Below are 17,467 nucleotides of genomic sequence, written 5' to 3' on the forward strand. Positions count from 1 at the left end.
TTTTTGACTCAGCTTTGTAATGTGAGTTGTGAAACATGGGAATGACATTTCTCTATCTTAGCAAGAAGTCCAAAGTTCCCTGAGTTTAGGGGCAAAAGAATCTATGAAGTTTACATTAATGTTCTTGTTAGTTCAGGTGCCGCTTCCTGTTGTGTCAGGATTTTGCTCCATGTACTCAGACTTCCCAGGCAATAAAGGAGGTGATCAGGTCCAGCCAAAGATATTCTGCTGCCTGAGGCAAAGGTGTCCCCCAGCCCAAATTCCATGCGCAGAAACTGACTGGACTGGCAGTTCCGTCTGACTTTGAAACTGGCAACAAAACAGCATCCTCAGTTGACCTGAAGACAGTAGGGTGTATGTCAGGTTGTGTGGCACACATAGCTCTAATCTCTAACAGTGGGGGATGGCAAGGGTCTCAGGAACAATGGTCCATCCCCCTGCAAGTACGTGCTGCCAGAGGGGTTTGCCTCACTCTGCCTAATGATAGGACTGGCTCCGGAAATTAGGGTGTGCTGTTATGCAGGTTATATTAATACAAGCAGTGAATGTGCTAAATAAGCATCTAACATGGATTGGCTGGATTCAGAGGTGTGGTGGGAGGCAGCAGCTGGGAGATTCTCAAGGGAAGAAGGCTCAGAGCCAGGAGGTTGGTGGTGGGATGATGATGAGATGTCAGAGGGAGTAGAGGGAGAAGACTGGGAGGAGTGTGAGGATGTTTAGGGAGGCAGGAGAGGATATATTATTTTATGATATCCTTCCTAACTTGCGTGAGCAAGTTCTATAACTTAGCAGAGTTGTTAAACAAACCCCCTTTTAAATTACACAGAGGTTAGCTAGTTTCAGGCTCGTCAGAGCCTCACTATTTAGGATTCCTGGCAAGATCCCTTTTTATATCCCTCCTAAAAGAATAGACACAACCATCTGATTAAAGTTAACATACAACTAGTTTACTTACAACCATCCAGTTCACAATAAGATCCCTGAAGGCAGACTTAATTTACAGAACAACATATAACTTATGAACTATCCCATAAGGGAAATAGTCTCAAGTGACTGCGACTCAGCAGTCACTTCTAACTCTTAGGAACACAAAAATGGAGAACAAGAAGAGCAGAACATAGAGGCTGTGTGCTCCTCTGTCCAAGAACAGGCCACACCCACATTAAGTCACATGCAAAGGAAGTCTGTCCCAACTTAGGAGGAACTAGCAAGTTTTCTCCTGAGCGATACAAAGCATTCCCCAGCATGTGCATTGTAGGAATGTTGTATTTGACTGCTGTACGTTTTTACATCCCACAAGGAGAAGGTGTCAGAAGGTGAAGAGGCAACAGGGTTCAGTGAGCAGGAAGAGGCTGTGGCAGACAGCAGTCCAGAATCAGAGGCTGGAGAGGAGAGGAAGGAGGCCAAGAAGCAGAGATGAATCAGGCTGCTGTAGAAGCCAGGGGGTCTCCCGCTCCTGCTGTGACCAGCTCCCCTCCCCCATGGTCTCCCAGAACCAGAAGAGGTGTGAAGAGTGTGGAGCAAAGACAGGTAACACATCAGTCTCAGATTGCATGGGAAAGAAGGAAATTTAGGAAGCTGTGGGAAGGAGGGGACCTTTAGTCCTTGCAACTGCCTCATTGGGAAAAGCTGTTTTTTTAAAAATACAGAGGTCTTCCACAAGACCTCCCTTAGTATTATTTCAGTAAGTATAGCTGAATATCAGTCTTGTGCACGGGTACAGAAGTACCTGCACGCATGCCCAGAACCTTTTTAATGGCTTTTTAATGGTTTTATTGTATGGTTTTATTGCTGAAAACCACTTTGATATTTTTTTTAAAAATGATATAGTGCTATACACATTTTTTTAATAAATCAACAACAACAACAACAACAACAACAACAACAACAAGGTATTGGAGGAGTGCAGGAGTAGTGAATGAAAGGAGGAGCCAGAAAACACAGCACAGAAACATTCCATCAAGGACTTCTTACTGGTGTGGATGGGAAACAACAGTACATCTATGCAAAGTGTAAGTCTTAAACTACATCTAAAAGCAACTCGTATATCTCCTAAACCTTAGAGAAGTTTGAAGCCTTAAGCAACACAACATCTCTTGTTTATCTGTAGATGGTTTCTTAACAAGTGACCACTAACTGTAGTTAGGCTGGCTTTGTTCTTTAATCAGCCTTCCAGTAATGTCAGCTCCTCAGTTATGGTGCTTAATAGTTGAGGATCTTATCTAAGAGCACTTACCACAAAGAGTAACTTTAATTTTAAAAACTTGATGTGTACGGGGCGGTGTGGGGTGGGGAGGGAACACTTTTGCTGTAAATCAGAACAATCCATATGCACTAAAATATCTGCAGTTTTCAGGAGTGTTAGATTCTGCACTTGGAATTCTCATTTAGCTAAAGGATGTGTAAAAACATATGCAGGCAGACGGTTCTTTGGCAGCACACCTGAAGAAGATCAAGCATGTAAATGATTGCTTATAAGTCCAATAGTAACTCACTTTCACTAAAGAAGTTCCAGAGCTCTCTTTGGAGTATGGTGGAAATAATTTATTTGTTTTGTGGAAAGTACGCTTTCACAGCTAAGCAACATAGCTTTAGGGAATAAATACCAATGACATAGTCACATAGGACCTATAATCCAATTATTATTTTTTTTAAATGGTAGTAGAACAATCCTGACATAAAACTAATGCCAAGAGGAGTGTATCATGCACTTCAAGATGTTTTCCTAATACATCAGATCTGAGAAGTGAAACTAAGAAGGGAACTGAAAACTTGAGTCATATTGTAAATCCATGGACTTTTCTATACACCAGGAAGAAAGACACCATGAGCTTTGCTGAAAAGACCATTAAGTCTTAATTTGTGAATCCCCTCCTGGTCAGCAATATGTGTACTTTTTCTGGTCATCAGTCCATTATGACAAATCTGACACCTCTCCAGGCAGCAGGAGTCAGATTTGTCAAAATTCTGATGGCCTCAAGCCTGTTATTTCCTAACTGACACAAGTAATTTTTTTAATAATTAACTTGCACAGCTAAGTATGACCACCATTCATATATCTGAAGTCTTCTTGAGCAGTTGTTGTTTACTAATTACAACAAATGCACAAACAGAGGAATAGCCACAAATGATTTTTTTTTCTTTACAAGGAGAATGTTAAGAGGCAAGATGTGTTTTCTGTATTCCCCAAACTTTCTACCCAGCACACCTACCTGAAAGTGGGTAATGAGTGCCAACCTTGCAAAGGAATAATTTCTAGAGAAAGAAGAGTCTAGGCCTGCAAGGCACTCCCTGACTACCCCTGTTCCCCACAATACTGGAAGTAGGGGGCTGGACATGAAGCCATCTAGTGGTGAGGGAAATATATTATATCCATACCCAGATGGAGTATAGTCTTCATAATTTCACACACTCCAGCAAAAAGCAAAGGGCAGAGGGAACATTTTTGAAGGTCTGCATCAACCTGACCGTTTCACTGAAATAAGCTGGCTATTGCAAACGGTTGTGAATTTGTCCTTTAACACTGGGCATATATGGCAGCAAAACTTCACATTAAAAATACTTACAGTGGTACCTCGGGTTAAGAACTTAATTCGTTCTGGAGGTCCGTTCTTAACCTGAAATTGTTCTTAACCTGAAGCACCACTTTAGCTAATGGGGCCTCCTGCTGCCGCCGCACGATTTCTGTTCTTATCCTGAAGCAAAGTTCTTAACCCGAGGTACTATTTCTGGGTTAGTGGAGTCTGTAACCTGAAGCGCCTGTAACCTGAAGCATCTGTAACCCGAGGTACCACTGTATTCTGCTTAAATCTTTCTTTTACATGGGACTCACAATGGTCTGAGCAGTTCAGTTTCAGCAATGGTACAACAACAGATGATTCCCAGGTCTTGGACAACACCCATTTCCATAGTACTGGTGAGTAAATTCCATGACTAAAATATAGGTTGGTCATACACACAGTAGATTGCTCTTGGTGTTTACTAGAAGTTCAAGAGGCACTCAGTGAGGTGCTGACATTTACGGAGGGAAGTTTTATGATGGGAAATCTATCCCTTACATGACAGCTACATTTCTCGCCCTGTAACATGATGATCCAACTGATAACAGCACTGTTTTAACATGCTGCAATAAAAACGTCTAATTTCTTTGTTGTTTTATGACACTGGCTAATTCTGGAATGCTTTCAAGCATGATATTGATATTCACCTGGGATCCGCTTGCATTCAGAAACAGCTACTTCCAATTCAAATTAGCAGACTAAATACAGGATCACAAACTGTACAGGATCACAAACTGTAAGGATTGCTACCAGGGCGATTAGCAAAACTATTCTACTGTAGAAAAGAGAAAACCCAATGATGAATGATAAAAAAAGAGAAGGCATCAATAATGCTAACATTAAAATCCAATATAAAGCAACCTAGACACAGTGAGGAAGCAATTTTCATCATCAACACAATAAGAAGGATACTGTGGTTTCAATAGGAGAAATGATAAGACTTTTCCATTTTAATTGCAGCTCTCTTGTCCGAGCTGTATTCACATTGCATTTCAGGAACTTCTCACTGGAGACTCCAGAATTTGTAAGGACCTTGGAATCAGAATCAGGACTGAGCATCAAAGTGCACAGTTCCAAAATTCAATGCTTCACATTGTGCCATCCACATTTTGAGTTATTTGAGCTAATAGTTTCTACCAGCTGATACACCATGACTACACATAGGCAATTACTAGAGAAATACGAACATTTACCATTTACCATTAACCTCACAGTTTATCTGCCTGAACAATCTCACCAGCTCTTAACCCCAAACCTCACCCTAAGTGACACCAGAAAGGTGTTGTGCAACTGTAGCTTCCATTGTCCTGTTTCAGGGATTATAGGGGAACCCAAATTCTTCCCACACAAAGTACTTCTCTCTTTTTAGTCAGCTGGTGTATACCTTTATGGCCTCAGGCCAAACTCCCAGCAGGATTTTGCCAGCTATTCACATTTATCCGAAAGCTTTTACAAATATGGCCTCTATCCAGATTTTTTATGCTTCAGCTGCAATCTGATGATCTCTTCTCCCAAGACATCCCTGTATACACAACGGAAAACATTTATGGCTCACTTTAATTACATTTCACTTTCCACTTTGGTGTAATGAAGCCAAGGCTGGCCCAATACATTTTGAGGCGAACCACAAAATGGCGCCCCCTCCCCACCAGGGAAGAAAGATCTACATCAGTAACAAGGGGGAAGTAAATATCTGCATCGGGTGTGTGTGTGTGTGTGTGTTATTGGGTTGTTGTTTTTATTTTGATTATATATGTTGTGGTTTTTATGTTGATCTTTTCTGTGAACCGCCCTGAGACCTCTAGGTATAGGGCGGTATATAAATTCAACAATAATAATGCAAATAATAATCTGTTGCCCCTGTGAATCCTGTTACCTGAGGTAGTCACCTCACTTTGCCTCATGGGTGGGCCAGTCCTGAGCAAAGCAAACCAATAATTCCCCTTCCCTTCTCAACGCAGAGGCTAAATCAGGCATAGGCAAACTTGGCCCTCCAGATGTTGTCGGACTACAACTTCCATCACCCCTAGCTAACAGGACCAGTGGTCAGGGATGATGGGAATTGTAGTCTCATAAACATCTGGAGTGCAAGTAGATAAATAGGTATCGCTCCGGTGGGAAGGTAAGTGGCATTTCTGTGCACTGCTCTGGTTTCGCCAGAAGGGGCTTAGTCATGCTGGCCACATGCCCTGGAAAAAACTGTCTGCGGAAGTGGACAAACACCGGCTCCCTCGGCCTTTAAAGCGAGATGAGCGCCTGAATACTACGGTAGAAAAAAGAACCATCTGCGACGCAAGTAAAGCAGTTATGAGAGGGTTTCTGATACAACAAAATACGATCAAGAAAAAACTCTGGAATGGAAAAAAGGAGAAGATACTGGAGAAGATAAGAGAAGGAGAGAAAAAATTGAGAATTAATCCAAAATCGAAGGAGGTGCTGAGAGAAATTAAATTCCATCAAGCACAATATTCAAAATTGATAAATCAAGAGGTTGAATGGAAAATTAAACAAATGAAGCAAAAATCGTTTGAATCAGCAAATAAATGTGGAAAGCTGCTGGCATGGCAGTTGAAAAAGAGACAAAAATTGAATACAGTTACAAATCTAGAGATTGAAGGGAGAATTGTTCAGAAACCGGAAGAAATTAGAAAGTGTTTCCAGAGATACTTTAAAGAACTTTATGCACAGGGGCCACAGAAAGAGTTTGAGATAGACCGATTTTTAAAAACCAATGGACTACCAAAAGTAACTCAGGAGAAGAGAACAATCCTGAACTGTAAAATAACGCAACAGGAAATTGAAGGTGCCATTCAGAACATGCAACTAGGTAAGTCCCCAGGCCCTGATGGATTTACCTCCAAATACTATAAGACTTTGAAAGACTACTTGACACAACCTCTGATGGAGGTATGTAACCAGATTATGGAGGGGAAGAAGGCACCGGAGTCATGGAAAGAAGCCTTCATCACATTGATTCCAAAAGTGGAAACTGAAAAGACTCAACTTAAGAACTACCGTCCCATCTCACTCCTAAATGTGGATTACAAAATTTTTGCGGATATTCTGGCAAGTAGACTTAAAAAAGTTTTGAATGAAGTAATTCACAAAGATCAGGCCGGCTTTCTCCCTGGTAGGCACTTGTTTGATAACACTAGGAACATTATCGATATTTTGGAACTTTTACAAACAAATATCAACACGAGAGCAGTGTTAATTTTCATTGATGCGGAGAAGGCCTTTGACAACATTTCTTGGATGTTTATGAAGAAGAACTTGGAAGGGATGGGAGTGGGACGGGGGTTTGAAAATGGTATAGAAGCAATTTATTCAGAGCAAAAAGCCAAATTGATAGTGAACAATGTGGTGACAGAGGAGTTCAAAATTGAAAAAGGGACACGACAGGGGTGCCCACTATCCCCTCTTTTATTTATTTCAGTACTGGAGGTCCTTCTGAACATGATTAGGGAGGACCGGCTGGTGCAAGGTATACAGGTCGGAGTGAAACAATATAAATTGAAAGCATTTGCAGATGACTTGGTTTTAACATTACAGGAGCCAGTATCTAGTACAAAAAGAGTTCTAGAACTGATTCATGAATTTGGTCGGGTGGCGGGATTTAAGTTAAACAAGCAAAAGACCAAGGTTTTGGCTAAAAATTTGACACACACAGAAACAGATGGGTTCCAGAAAGAAACAGAACTAAGTGTTGTTAAAAAAGTGAAATACCTAGGGGTTCATTTGACTGCTAAAAATTTGAATTTATTTAAGGACAATTACGAAAAATGTTGGTCGAAAATTAAGAAGGATTTGGAAATTTGGTCAAGATTGAAACTTTCCTTGTTGGGTAGAATTGCAGCTATAAAGATGAATGTATTGCCGAAAATGCTATTTCTGTTTCAGGCCCTACAGATCGTGGACAGAGTGGAATGTTTTGGAAAGTGGCAGAGGGATATATCTAAGTTTGTCTGGCAGGGCAAAAAACCCCGAATAAAGTTCAAAATACTAACTGATTCGAAAGAAAGAGGGGGGTTTGCCCTGCCGGACATGAGGTTGTACTATGAATCTACAGCCTTCTGCTGGTTGAAGGATTGGTTTTTGCTGGAGAACACTGATGTCCTGGATCTGGAAGGGTTTGATAATGCTTTTGGTTGGCATGCATATTTGTGGTACGACAAGGTTAAAGCTCATAAACTCTTTAAAAACCATATTGTCAGAAGAGCAATTTTCGCGGTCTGGTTAAAATATAAAGACTTACTGGAGAGCAAGACCCCGAGGTGGCTATCACCGGTAGAGGCCAAGGCTAGAAAAAGACCCAATATGGAGGCCTACTGGCCAAAATATTGGGAAATAATTGAAAAAACTGGAGACAATTGGAGGCTGCAGAGCCAAGACAAGTTAAAAGATAAGGTGCGGGACTGGTTACACTATGCTCAAATCCAAGAGGTGTTTAAAATAGATAAAAAAGTTGGTTTCCAAGTGGAAAAATCGAAATTAGAGACAGAATTGTTAGAACCAAAAACTAAGATATTATCGAAAATGTATAATTTGCTGCTTAAGTGGAATACACAGGATGAGACAGTTAAATCTGCCATGATAAAATGGGCACAGGATATTGGACACAATATTATGTTTGAAGACTGGGAAAGGTTATGGAACACCGGTATGAAGTTTACGGCATGTAATGCCTTGAAAGAAAACATTATGAAAATGATATACCGGTGGTACATGACCCCAGTCAAGCTAGCTAAGATATACCATCTGTCTGATAATAAATGTTGGAAATGTAAGGAGGCAGAAGGGACATTCTTTCACCTTTGGTGGACCTGCCCAAGAGTGAAGGCCTACTGGGAAATGATCCACAATGAGTTAAAAAAGGTATTTAGGTATACCTTCCCTAAGAAACCAGAGGCCTTCCTATTGGGCATGGTGGACCAGAGGGTGTCAAAGAAGGACAGAACTTTGTTTATGTACGCTGTCACAGCAGCAAGAATTCTTCTTGCAAAGCACTGGAAGACTCAAGATCTACCCACGCTGGAGGAGTGGCAGACGCAGTTGATGGACTATATGCAACTAGCTGAAATGACTGGCAGAATCCGAGATCTGGGAGAGGAAACAATGGAAGAGGACTGGAAAAAATTTAAGGACTATTTGCAAAAACATTATAAGTTGTATGAATGTTAAGAAATATGCACGATTAGGAAATTTTTGCTTTAGCAACTTGATTAGGTAAACTGAAAATTAAGACAAGGAAAAAGAGGTGGTAACATGAATCAACTTTATTATGTTAATTTTAAATGTACAAAGATTGGGATATGAGATTGTGAATTCGGAAACATAATAACTGAAAGATACAGTAAGTTAAGAAACAAGGTAACAAATTGCTGAAACTTTTATTGCAAAGAAAGCAGGGACGGGAGGATGTGGGGAAGTCCACCTGGAATACTGAAAAAACTATTGAAAGTTGAACAGAAATAACCTTTATTTTTTTTGTTTTTTATTATTATTTTTTGTATTTGTTTCTTGCACTTTCTTATTGTAATCTTGTGTTTATGAACCTAAGAAAAGAAACTCAATAAAAAATATTTATTAAAAAAAATAAAGCGAGATGAGCGCCACAACCCCAGAGTCGTTCACGACTGGACTTAATTGTCAGGGGTCCCTTTACCTTACTGGTTTCTCGTAAATTACCAGAACATTCAATGAACAGCGATGCAGTTTTATTGCTAGGTTTGCTGTTTATATTTTGTTTTCTCTTGCCTTTGTATTTCTGTATTCTCTAACCTGATAATGGCATTTTCATGCTGATTTGTTTTATGATTAGAAGTCACCTTGTGAGTTTTTCAAAACTGAAATGTTGGATATAAATACCTTAGGCACACACATATACAAGCAAATGAAGGGCTAAATTGTCATTATGTGCAAGCACAGGAGCCAACATCCCCCCCCCCCCAATAAAATAGTTGGCGGGCATTGCTGTTCAAATGGTGCGAGTGCTGCGTCGTGTGATCGATTATGCAGGGCAGGGCTGATCTGCCCCGGCCCCCAATATTTTATTCAAGTTGGCACCCCTGTGTGCAAGTTTACACCATCCTTTGAAATGTATTGCTCTTGGTGAAAATATCCACACTCATGCTTTTTTAAAAAAATGGAATAATTCTTTCCCATTTAATATTAAAAATATTAATCATCACTGGTCAAAGAATATGCATTTAATTTTTGGGGGAAAAACAATCTCTTGCTTGGAAAAAGAGATAAAATAATTGTTTTAATTATTTTATGCTCTCGGTAACATTTGGGTCTAATGTGTTTTTTTACCGCTAGTGTGATTTTATTAGGCAAGGTAAGGTGATTAGTAGGTGGACATGACTACGTTCATTCAGGAAAACTGGGATACAGGATATAAGTCAATTATGAATTAAAATGCTTCGGAGTTGTTGTACGTAGATGAATCTAAGCTTCAGAAGCCAGGAGGAAATCTTCCGCAGAAAAATAGGCAAAGCATTATATACACCCTTAAGTATTTACGCAACGACAGTCACTGCATTGTTAGGATACACTAAGATACTATTGCACATAGGATGTCCCAGATGGCCCAGAAGTGACCTTTCAGAGAATGATCACACCCTAGGGTGTCTAAGTACTATTGCAACACACCAACATGGACTGAAAATCCACAGGCAAGAAACAAAAGGAGTTTAATTTTAATGAGAAAAGAAGTGGGCCGGGTTCACTGAAGCTGCAACAGAGAGGATTAGGTTTAGCTTTCTCCTGCCAGTAGCGCCATGTGAAGGATTTCATGCAAGTTAGGACAGAGTATTATTTCTTTTGCCTGACCTCAATGTACCTGGTAGGTGTGGAGAAGGGACAGGCACTTTAATTCCCAACTGAGCTGCACAGGGAGGAGTATCTGGGAGAGAAGATCCAAGTTAAACCAGTGCATTGCTCAGTCTCCCAGGTTACACCTTCTCAGTCAGTGGACCTTTTTCAAACACTGAGCCACAAACACACTTTACAAAGGCAAGAACAGAAACCAGCTTTTTCTGTGACAGTGGTTGTTCACTAGTATGCACCATACTTTCTAGAAGCTGAGTGTGACATCTTGAATAAAGGTAAAAGTAAAGGGACCCCTGACCGTTAGGTCCAGTCGTGACCGACTCTGGGGTTGCGGCGCTCATCTCGCTTTATTGGCCGAGGGAGCCGGCGTACAGCTTCCGGGTCATGTGGCCAGCATGACTAAGCCGCTTCTGGCGAACCAGAGCAGCGCACGGAAACGCCGTTTACCTTCCCGCCGGAGTGGTACCTATTTATCTACTTGCACTCTGACATGCTTTTGAACTGCTAGGTTGGCAGGAGACATCTTGAATAGTTCCTGCCAAATCATTCTAGATCAGTGTTTCCCATATGGCCCCCTGGGAGCCCCCAGGATATTCTAAGGGCCCCCCAAGTGAAAAATGTGTAAATGGGGAGCCACAGCAAGAGCCAGGGAACCACAGAGGGAAGTGATAAGTGAATTTTTAAAAAATCCTGATTGGCTATCTGCTTGGCCAATCACAAGCGGGTAAGGGGGCGGACCACCAGGGTCTATCACTCCTTTTTGCCAGGTTCAGTTTTCTTGGAGCATTCCTAGTTTGTTTCCAGCGGGAGAAGGCAATCACTGAGGCTCCCGTTTTGACCAGTAGGGCCCGTGATCCAGAACCCCCAGGTCAGGTAAGTGCAGTGGTGGGGTGGCAATGGGTAGGGCTGGGAGAGCCAGAGCTGCTTATTGCTGCCACCAGTGCAGCAGATGTTTGAGTAAAGCAGGGAGAGAATGACACTGAGATGAAAATGGCAATTTTAATCAGCATCAGAAGTTAAGAGTAAATCAGGGATGGAGAATTACTGAGAGGGAAAGTTGCCATTTTAAACAATGGCAGAGATTTGAGTACAGCGAACTCAATTTCTTGAGTACAGCAAGAAATGAGTTTGGAAAGGCTCTGTTGTGTTAGCTTTTTTGGTGCTAACATCTCTGCTGTACCCATCTCTGCTATTCTTCATGGTTAAAACTAGGTGGTTTTTTTTAACCCTTCAGTATTCCTCCATCCCTGCTTTACTCAAACATCTGCTGTTTCCATCTCCATTCTCAGTAGCCTTCCACCCCTGCTTTACTCAAAACCCTGCAGTTGTTTAAAACTGCCATTTCCCTCTAAGTGACCCTCCTTAAAGTTCTGCCATTTCTTCTATTTTTATTATCAAACATGATGGCTGAAATAATTCAGATGGTCCAGTTTAAAATCCTGTCTACCTTGGGCAAACTGCTTGGCAAAATGTCATATATAGCAGCAAAAGCATGATTTCACCCAATGAGGATGGAAGGGATCTCCTTTTAAACCTGTGTTCCACTGAAGTAACTAGAACGTAATTAATACAGCTGGCATAATTAACTGCAGCATACTGTTGGCACGACTGAATTTAGGCCTAGAGGAAAAGTGTGGTTTGTAATATGACATGCATGATGCAGAGATTATGTAGTTCGTATCTTGGATACTTAGCTTTAATGGATCATAGCACGTCTGAACTAGAACTAGCAAAGGGGCACACCTCTGTATTGACAATCACGGTGGTTATGAAGTGCTCTATTAGCTGTTAATTGAATTCAGCCCTCAGGCTTCCAGCAAATGATAGCAGATTTCTTGCTTTCCCATTTCCCCCCATGATAAACATTTGGAACCCAGCAGCAACCCTAAAAGAAGCGGAGATATTCCACAGCTTCACTGTAGAATTTTGATGTATTATTGTGTTTTAAAATATGGATTCAATAATTGTTTAGTTATACCAGCTCATGTTAATGTTTTTCAGATAGTACTGGAAATGTTTATGTGTGGCCTTTTTTCAATCAGCTGTCTCACATGGAAAGTATAAAGGAGCGTAAAGAAGGAGCTCCCTTTCAATCATCCAATATTGTTCTCTACAACCCAAATAAAAGATTGTACACACTTGTCCAATAAGATAAAATACATTCGCACTATCAGTTTAAAAACACTTCCCCACTCCTCCCCAGAAACAATGCAAACCATTTCTCATTCTACTTTATTATGGGGTTGGAATTAGAAAGAAAGAAGGTTATATTTATATTTTATACCAAATGTTTAACTCTGAATATGCTCAAAGAGTTGTACAGGGGTTGTAGTTAATAATCTTGGCTCCTTTGGTTCTGCTAAAATGCAATCCGCACTATAATAAACACATTAAAAATTCATACTGAAGTAGTTCAAACTATACCCTTATTATAATTTACTTCCATGGTCTTCATCAGTATCATTTATATCTTACACATGTGGTGTATAAATATAACCTCTTGAGGCACATATATACATTTGGATTATCCTATGAGTATTAAAAAAGAAACACTCCAATGCAGAGTATGATTAATTGACTTAACAGTTGGTAGTTTAGCTTTTGTTAATATCCTCAAAGGCAGTTTATACTTTGAACAGTTCAATGTATATAATCACTATTATTTTAAAAGGGTCCCATCCCATCTTTGAAGGAAGAAATGTAAATGGCTAATGTAAGCATTAAAACTTGAATAACACTCCCAAGGAAAAGGGATAAATTGCGCCAACCTTTGACTGAAAACCCCCACATACATCATAAAACTTAAGTGGGAGAGTACGGGCTAATGATTAAAAGATGAAAAATTTGGGTGGCTTCAGACATGCATTTACCACCTCAGACGCTGAAAATTTTGCTATGTACATTGCTGAGCCATGCCAGGTGTTCAGTGCTGTCAGAAAGAGACAATTAGACATGAATTTGTGTGTGGTAGCGAGCATTGTATTTGCCAAAACTATCTTTTTGGAAGTTGTACATTCAAAGCTGGAGAGTTTGGGTTTCAGCTTCTCTAATTTTGGGTAAATGGTTTATTTTATTTAAGGGATATATACTTATTGTTTCGGTTACTTTCTCCACAGCTGTGATAACCTTTGCTGACTTGCCCCCCCATCCCAGGAGAATATCTTACAATATGCCATGTGGGCCTTATATAAAGACAAATACGTTATGCATCTCCCCTTCAGAACTACTTTTTAAATTCACATGCAAATTTATTTAGATTTGCTTCATTAATAAATTAACATCAATAAAATCAACCAAGATTTTTAAACTTCTGGAGACAGTCAGTCTTGGCGTTTAGGTGCAGTGATGGATGAGATGATGAAGAAAAAGAGGAATGAGAGGAGAAGTAATTTGGGAAATACAAATCGACAGCCATGGCAACATCGGAAGCTGCTTTTTACTGAGTCAAGCCATTGGTCCATCTAGTTCAGTTTTGTTTACACTGAGTGATAGAGGTTCTTCAGGCCTTCAGATGAGGATCTTTCCCAGATGCCAGGGATAGGACCTGGGACCTTCTGCATGCAAAGTAGTTGCTCGGCCACTAAACTAAGGTCTCTTGTCTTGTCTGATCATATATTGCTTTGATGAATTTAACAGAGAATGAAATAGTACAGTGTTCTCCATCCTTGGGTCCCCAAGATGTTGTTGGAATACAGAATCCCTGCAATTGGTCAAGCCAGCTGGGAATGACCAACAACCCGTGTGTACTGAAGGTTGATGAACACTGATAATAGCAGAATTGGAAAAACAGTCACAAAATTAGACAAGATTACATCTAATTATTCCTTTAAAGAAGGACTAGTTTTCTAAATCTAAGAAATCTGATGGGGAATAGAATGGAGATTTATAACAGAAGGCATCATAAGTTGTAAAGAATATGTGTGCCCTTGGCATTTATGAGTTGTTGGTAAAAGTGAAGTCTGGATAAGTTTTTGAGAGATGGTTTCACTTATGTAATATTTTATTGTTTAATAGGCTGAGGGATTTGAAGCAGCGCTCTGTGGTACGGAGGCAAGCTGTGCATCATCTTGATCCTATTCCTGGCTATTTAATTCGCAGCGAACACAGCGCTTCAACCAGCACCTTCCTGAGCTCCGCTTGATGGATAAGTGCAAAGGAGACAAAGGGAGAATGAAGACTTTGTTTTTGTTTTGCCCCTCCAAATCACAAAGGCTTAAAAAAGCAACTGCACACTTCCTACTCGACCCGAAGGCCTTTGCCCATGGGCAAGGCGAAGGAGAGCACTTTGTTTAAAAGGAGTGTTGGGGGCTGGTCACAATACTGAGATCGATCAAAGTCTAGCATTTCTATCTTATCTATTTGGAATCGTATAATTTGAGAATTAAGATGCCCCTAAGCTTCGCTCCTCCCCACCATCAAATTACATTCAATCATGGCGTGCAGAAAAGCGGTCCATGAGTTAGCAGCCAGATGTTATCATTACAGGCCTTTGCTTATAAACCGATGCTGAAACCTGAGTGGTTGATGAGGCTAGCTAAGCAGTTGTACCTTTGACCTGATTGCATTAAACTTGCCCTATCAATTTAAGCTTAGTATAAACACCATTTCCCAGAGTCCCTCATGACTTCGGTGGTGAGAAGAAGCTGACTAAGCCTAAACATTTTTTAACAGCAATCTTGTCTTACAACACCAAGGGGATTTGCTATGTATCTGGGGCTTTATAAAACCATATGAACATGCTGAAAGAATTAAAGTCCTTTAAAAAAGAAAAATTGATGGTGACAGTCCTTTCTGAAAACCAGTATGTAGGATGTCAGCACAACTTGGAAACTAGCCTAATATAGTTTTAAAGAATAAGATGGATTTGTGTACATTTCAAACAGTTGCTCTTCAACCTTTTTTTTTTTTTAAAAAAACCTTTTTCAAATCATTAGCATTTATTTTGAACTAATCTAGATCCCCCGCCCCACTCCCCGTCCTGGGAAGGAGATAGTGGTTGACATATCTTCTCAGTATTATATGATATTTCAGAGTCTCTTTACAGTCTAGAAGTAGTGCATATTTTTCCTGCCACATTATTATTTTTAAAATGCACATTACTCCCAAATAGCTATTTTCAAATGAACTGAAGTTGCAGAAAGATTTCTACAATTAATAACACATTTTTTGTATTGTATAAGGCTGATAATGTTTCAACACTTAACAAGACATATATGATTAGCAACCTTCCCCCAAAGATGAAAGGCAGAGGGTTTAAAAGACAGCAAGTTACTAGGTGTTCTGTGCCCTCTTGATCTGAGCATATAAGAAATTAAAGAAGATCGGTGGCTGGTGTTCATGTTGCTAGAATTTTAGATGTGGTTTACGGAATAGCAATACTTTAAAATCATGCCAATATATTAGCAGTTTTGTTCAGTTCAAGGATAGTTCTGGAGTGCCTGCTCTACACGTTGATACAGAGAGAAAACTTTCAATTCTGCGCTACCTTAAAAAACTGACAGTATAAATAATAAATTATTATTATTATTATTATTATTATTATTATTATTATTATTCCTCCCCCCTATTGCTTGTATTATGGAGATTAAATCCTCTGCATGGAAGCATATGCTGGAAAGCTTTCGATCTCTGACAAAATTAAACATTGTGCCACATATAGGCATATAAAATAACAACAAAAATCAATCTATTGACAATGAAAAGAGAAGGCTACTTTATTTGGAGTTAGATCACGTATAGTTACTTTTTACAGACCAACAATATGTAATATGTTTAAAAAAAGAAACATACAAGCAAGATAGTACTGGTAAGTGATATAATAAGAAAATGCCACTGCAGTCTTGTGCCTAACTACGAAAATATTGGATGCACCATTTAGCATTCTTTGAGGATAAGCATTCTCTGGGTCCTGTGACTAAACACCACTCCCAACACACAAAATGCATATGTGGGCATGTGATAGCCCAAATTCAAATACAGCGGCTTGCATCAGTTCAGAAAGCACGCCGTGAAACCTGTTGGTTCAAACAGCCTCACTGGCTACAGTATATAAATCAGTACTAGGAAAAGGTCTCTTTATTTGAAAGCAGGGATAGGAGGGAAAAGACACTGCGACTTCCTGTGTTGTGCTGTCTATCTCTCAATTCACTATGTATAATGGTAGGGTGAGGAATACACCAAAGATAAACAGAGTATTTCATTTGACTATTCTTTCATATGTTCATTAAGTTGCCTAATCTTTTTAAAAAGCCCTATCACATAAATGAGGGACGCGGGTGGCGCTGTGGGTTAAACCACAGCGCCTTGGGCTTGCCAATCAGAAGGCTGGCGGTTCAAATCCCCGCGACAGGGTGAGCTCCTGTTGCTCAGTCCCTGCTCCTGCCAACCTAGCAGTTCGAAACCATGTCAAAGTGCAAATAGATAAATAGGTACAGCTCTGGCGGGAAGGTAAACGGCGTTTCCGTGCGCTGCTCTGGTTTGCCAGAAGTGGCTTAGTCATGCTGGCCACATGACCCGGAAGCTGTACACCGGCTCCCTCGGCCAATAAAGCGAGATGAGCGCCGCAACCCCAGAGTCGGTCACGACTGGACCTAATGGTCAGGAGCCCCTTTACCTTTATCTATCACATAAATGCATATTAAAGCCTGCTTCATTCCATTTCTCACTACAGTCGTACCTTGGAAGTCAAATGGAATCCATTCTGGAAGTCCCTTTGACTTCCAAAACGTTCAAAAACCAAAGTGTGGAAGCTCCTGCAGCCAATCGGAAGCTCCGTTGGACATTCGGGTTCCCAAGAACGTTTGCAAACCGGAACACCCACTTCCAGGTTTGCGGCATTCGGAAGCCAAAACGTCCAAGGTACGACTGTATTTGGAAAGGCATACAATATCACAGTCTTAGAACTGTGCTGTAGAATTTTACATCTTGACTATAATTATAGCAGTTTGTGTGTGTGCATCTTTCTCTCCTCCCTCCCCGCAAATGTTTTTTAAAAGGAAAATTGAAACAAGTAAGACCCGAGAGTGCCTAGCTTTAGTTTTAACTGCAAACTATAGTTGGCCCTCACTCAAATG

The 17,467-nt window shown here is 40.4% G+C and overlaps 1 protein-coding gene and 1 long non-coding RNA gene across 3 annotated transcripts in view; one reads left to right on the forward strand and one right to left on the reverse strand.

Moving 5' to 3' along the window:
* Positions 1–17,467, reverse strand: part of GMDS (GDP-mannose 4,6-dehydratase) — a 285,325-nt gene that overhangs the window by 14,434 nt on the left and 253,424 nt on the right. The gene's annotated exons all lie outside the window — the stretch shown is intronic.
* Positions 1,441–15,920, forward strand: LOC114600964 (uncharacterized). The gene is made up of 4 exons (XR_003707706.2): positions 1,441–1,530; positions 1,831–2,012; positions 3,847–3,916; positions 14,409–15,920. It is a non-coding gene; the product is annotated as an uncharacterized LOC114600964 (long non-coding RNA).

This window comes from Podarcis muralis, chromosome 8 (genome assembly GCF_964188315.1).
Source record: "Podarcis muralis chromosome 8, rPodMur119.hap1.1, whole genome shotgun sequence".
Taxonomy (NCBI): Eukaryota; Metazoa; Chordata; class Lepidosauria; order Squamata; family Lacertidae; genus Podarcis; species Podarcis muralis.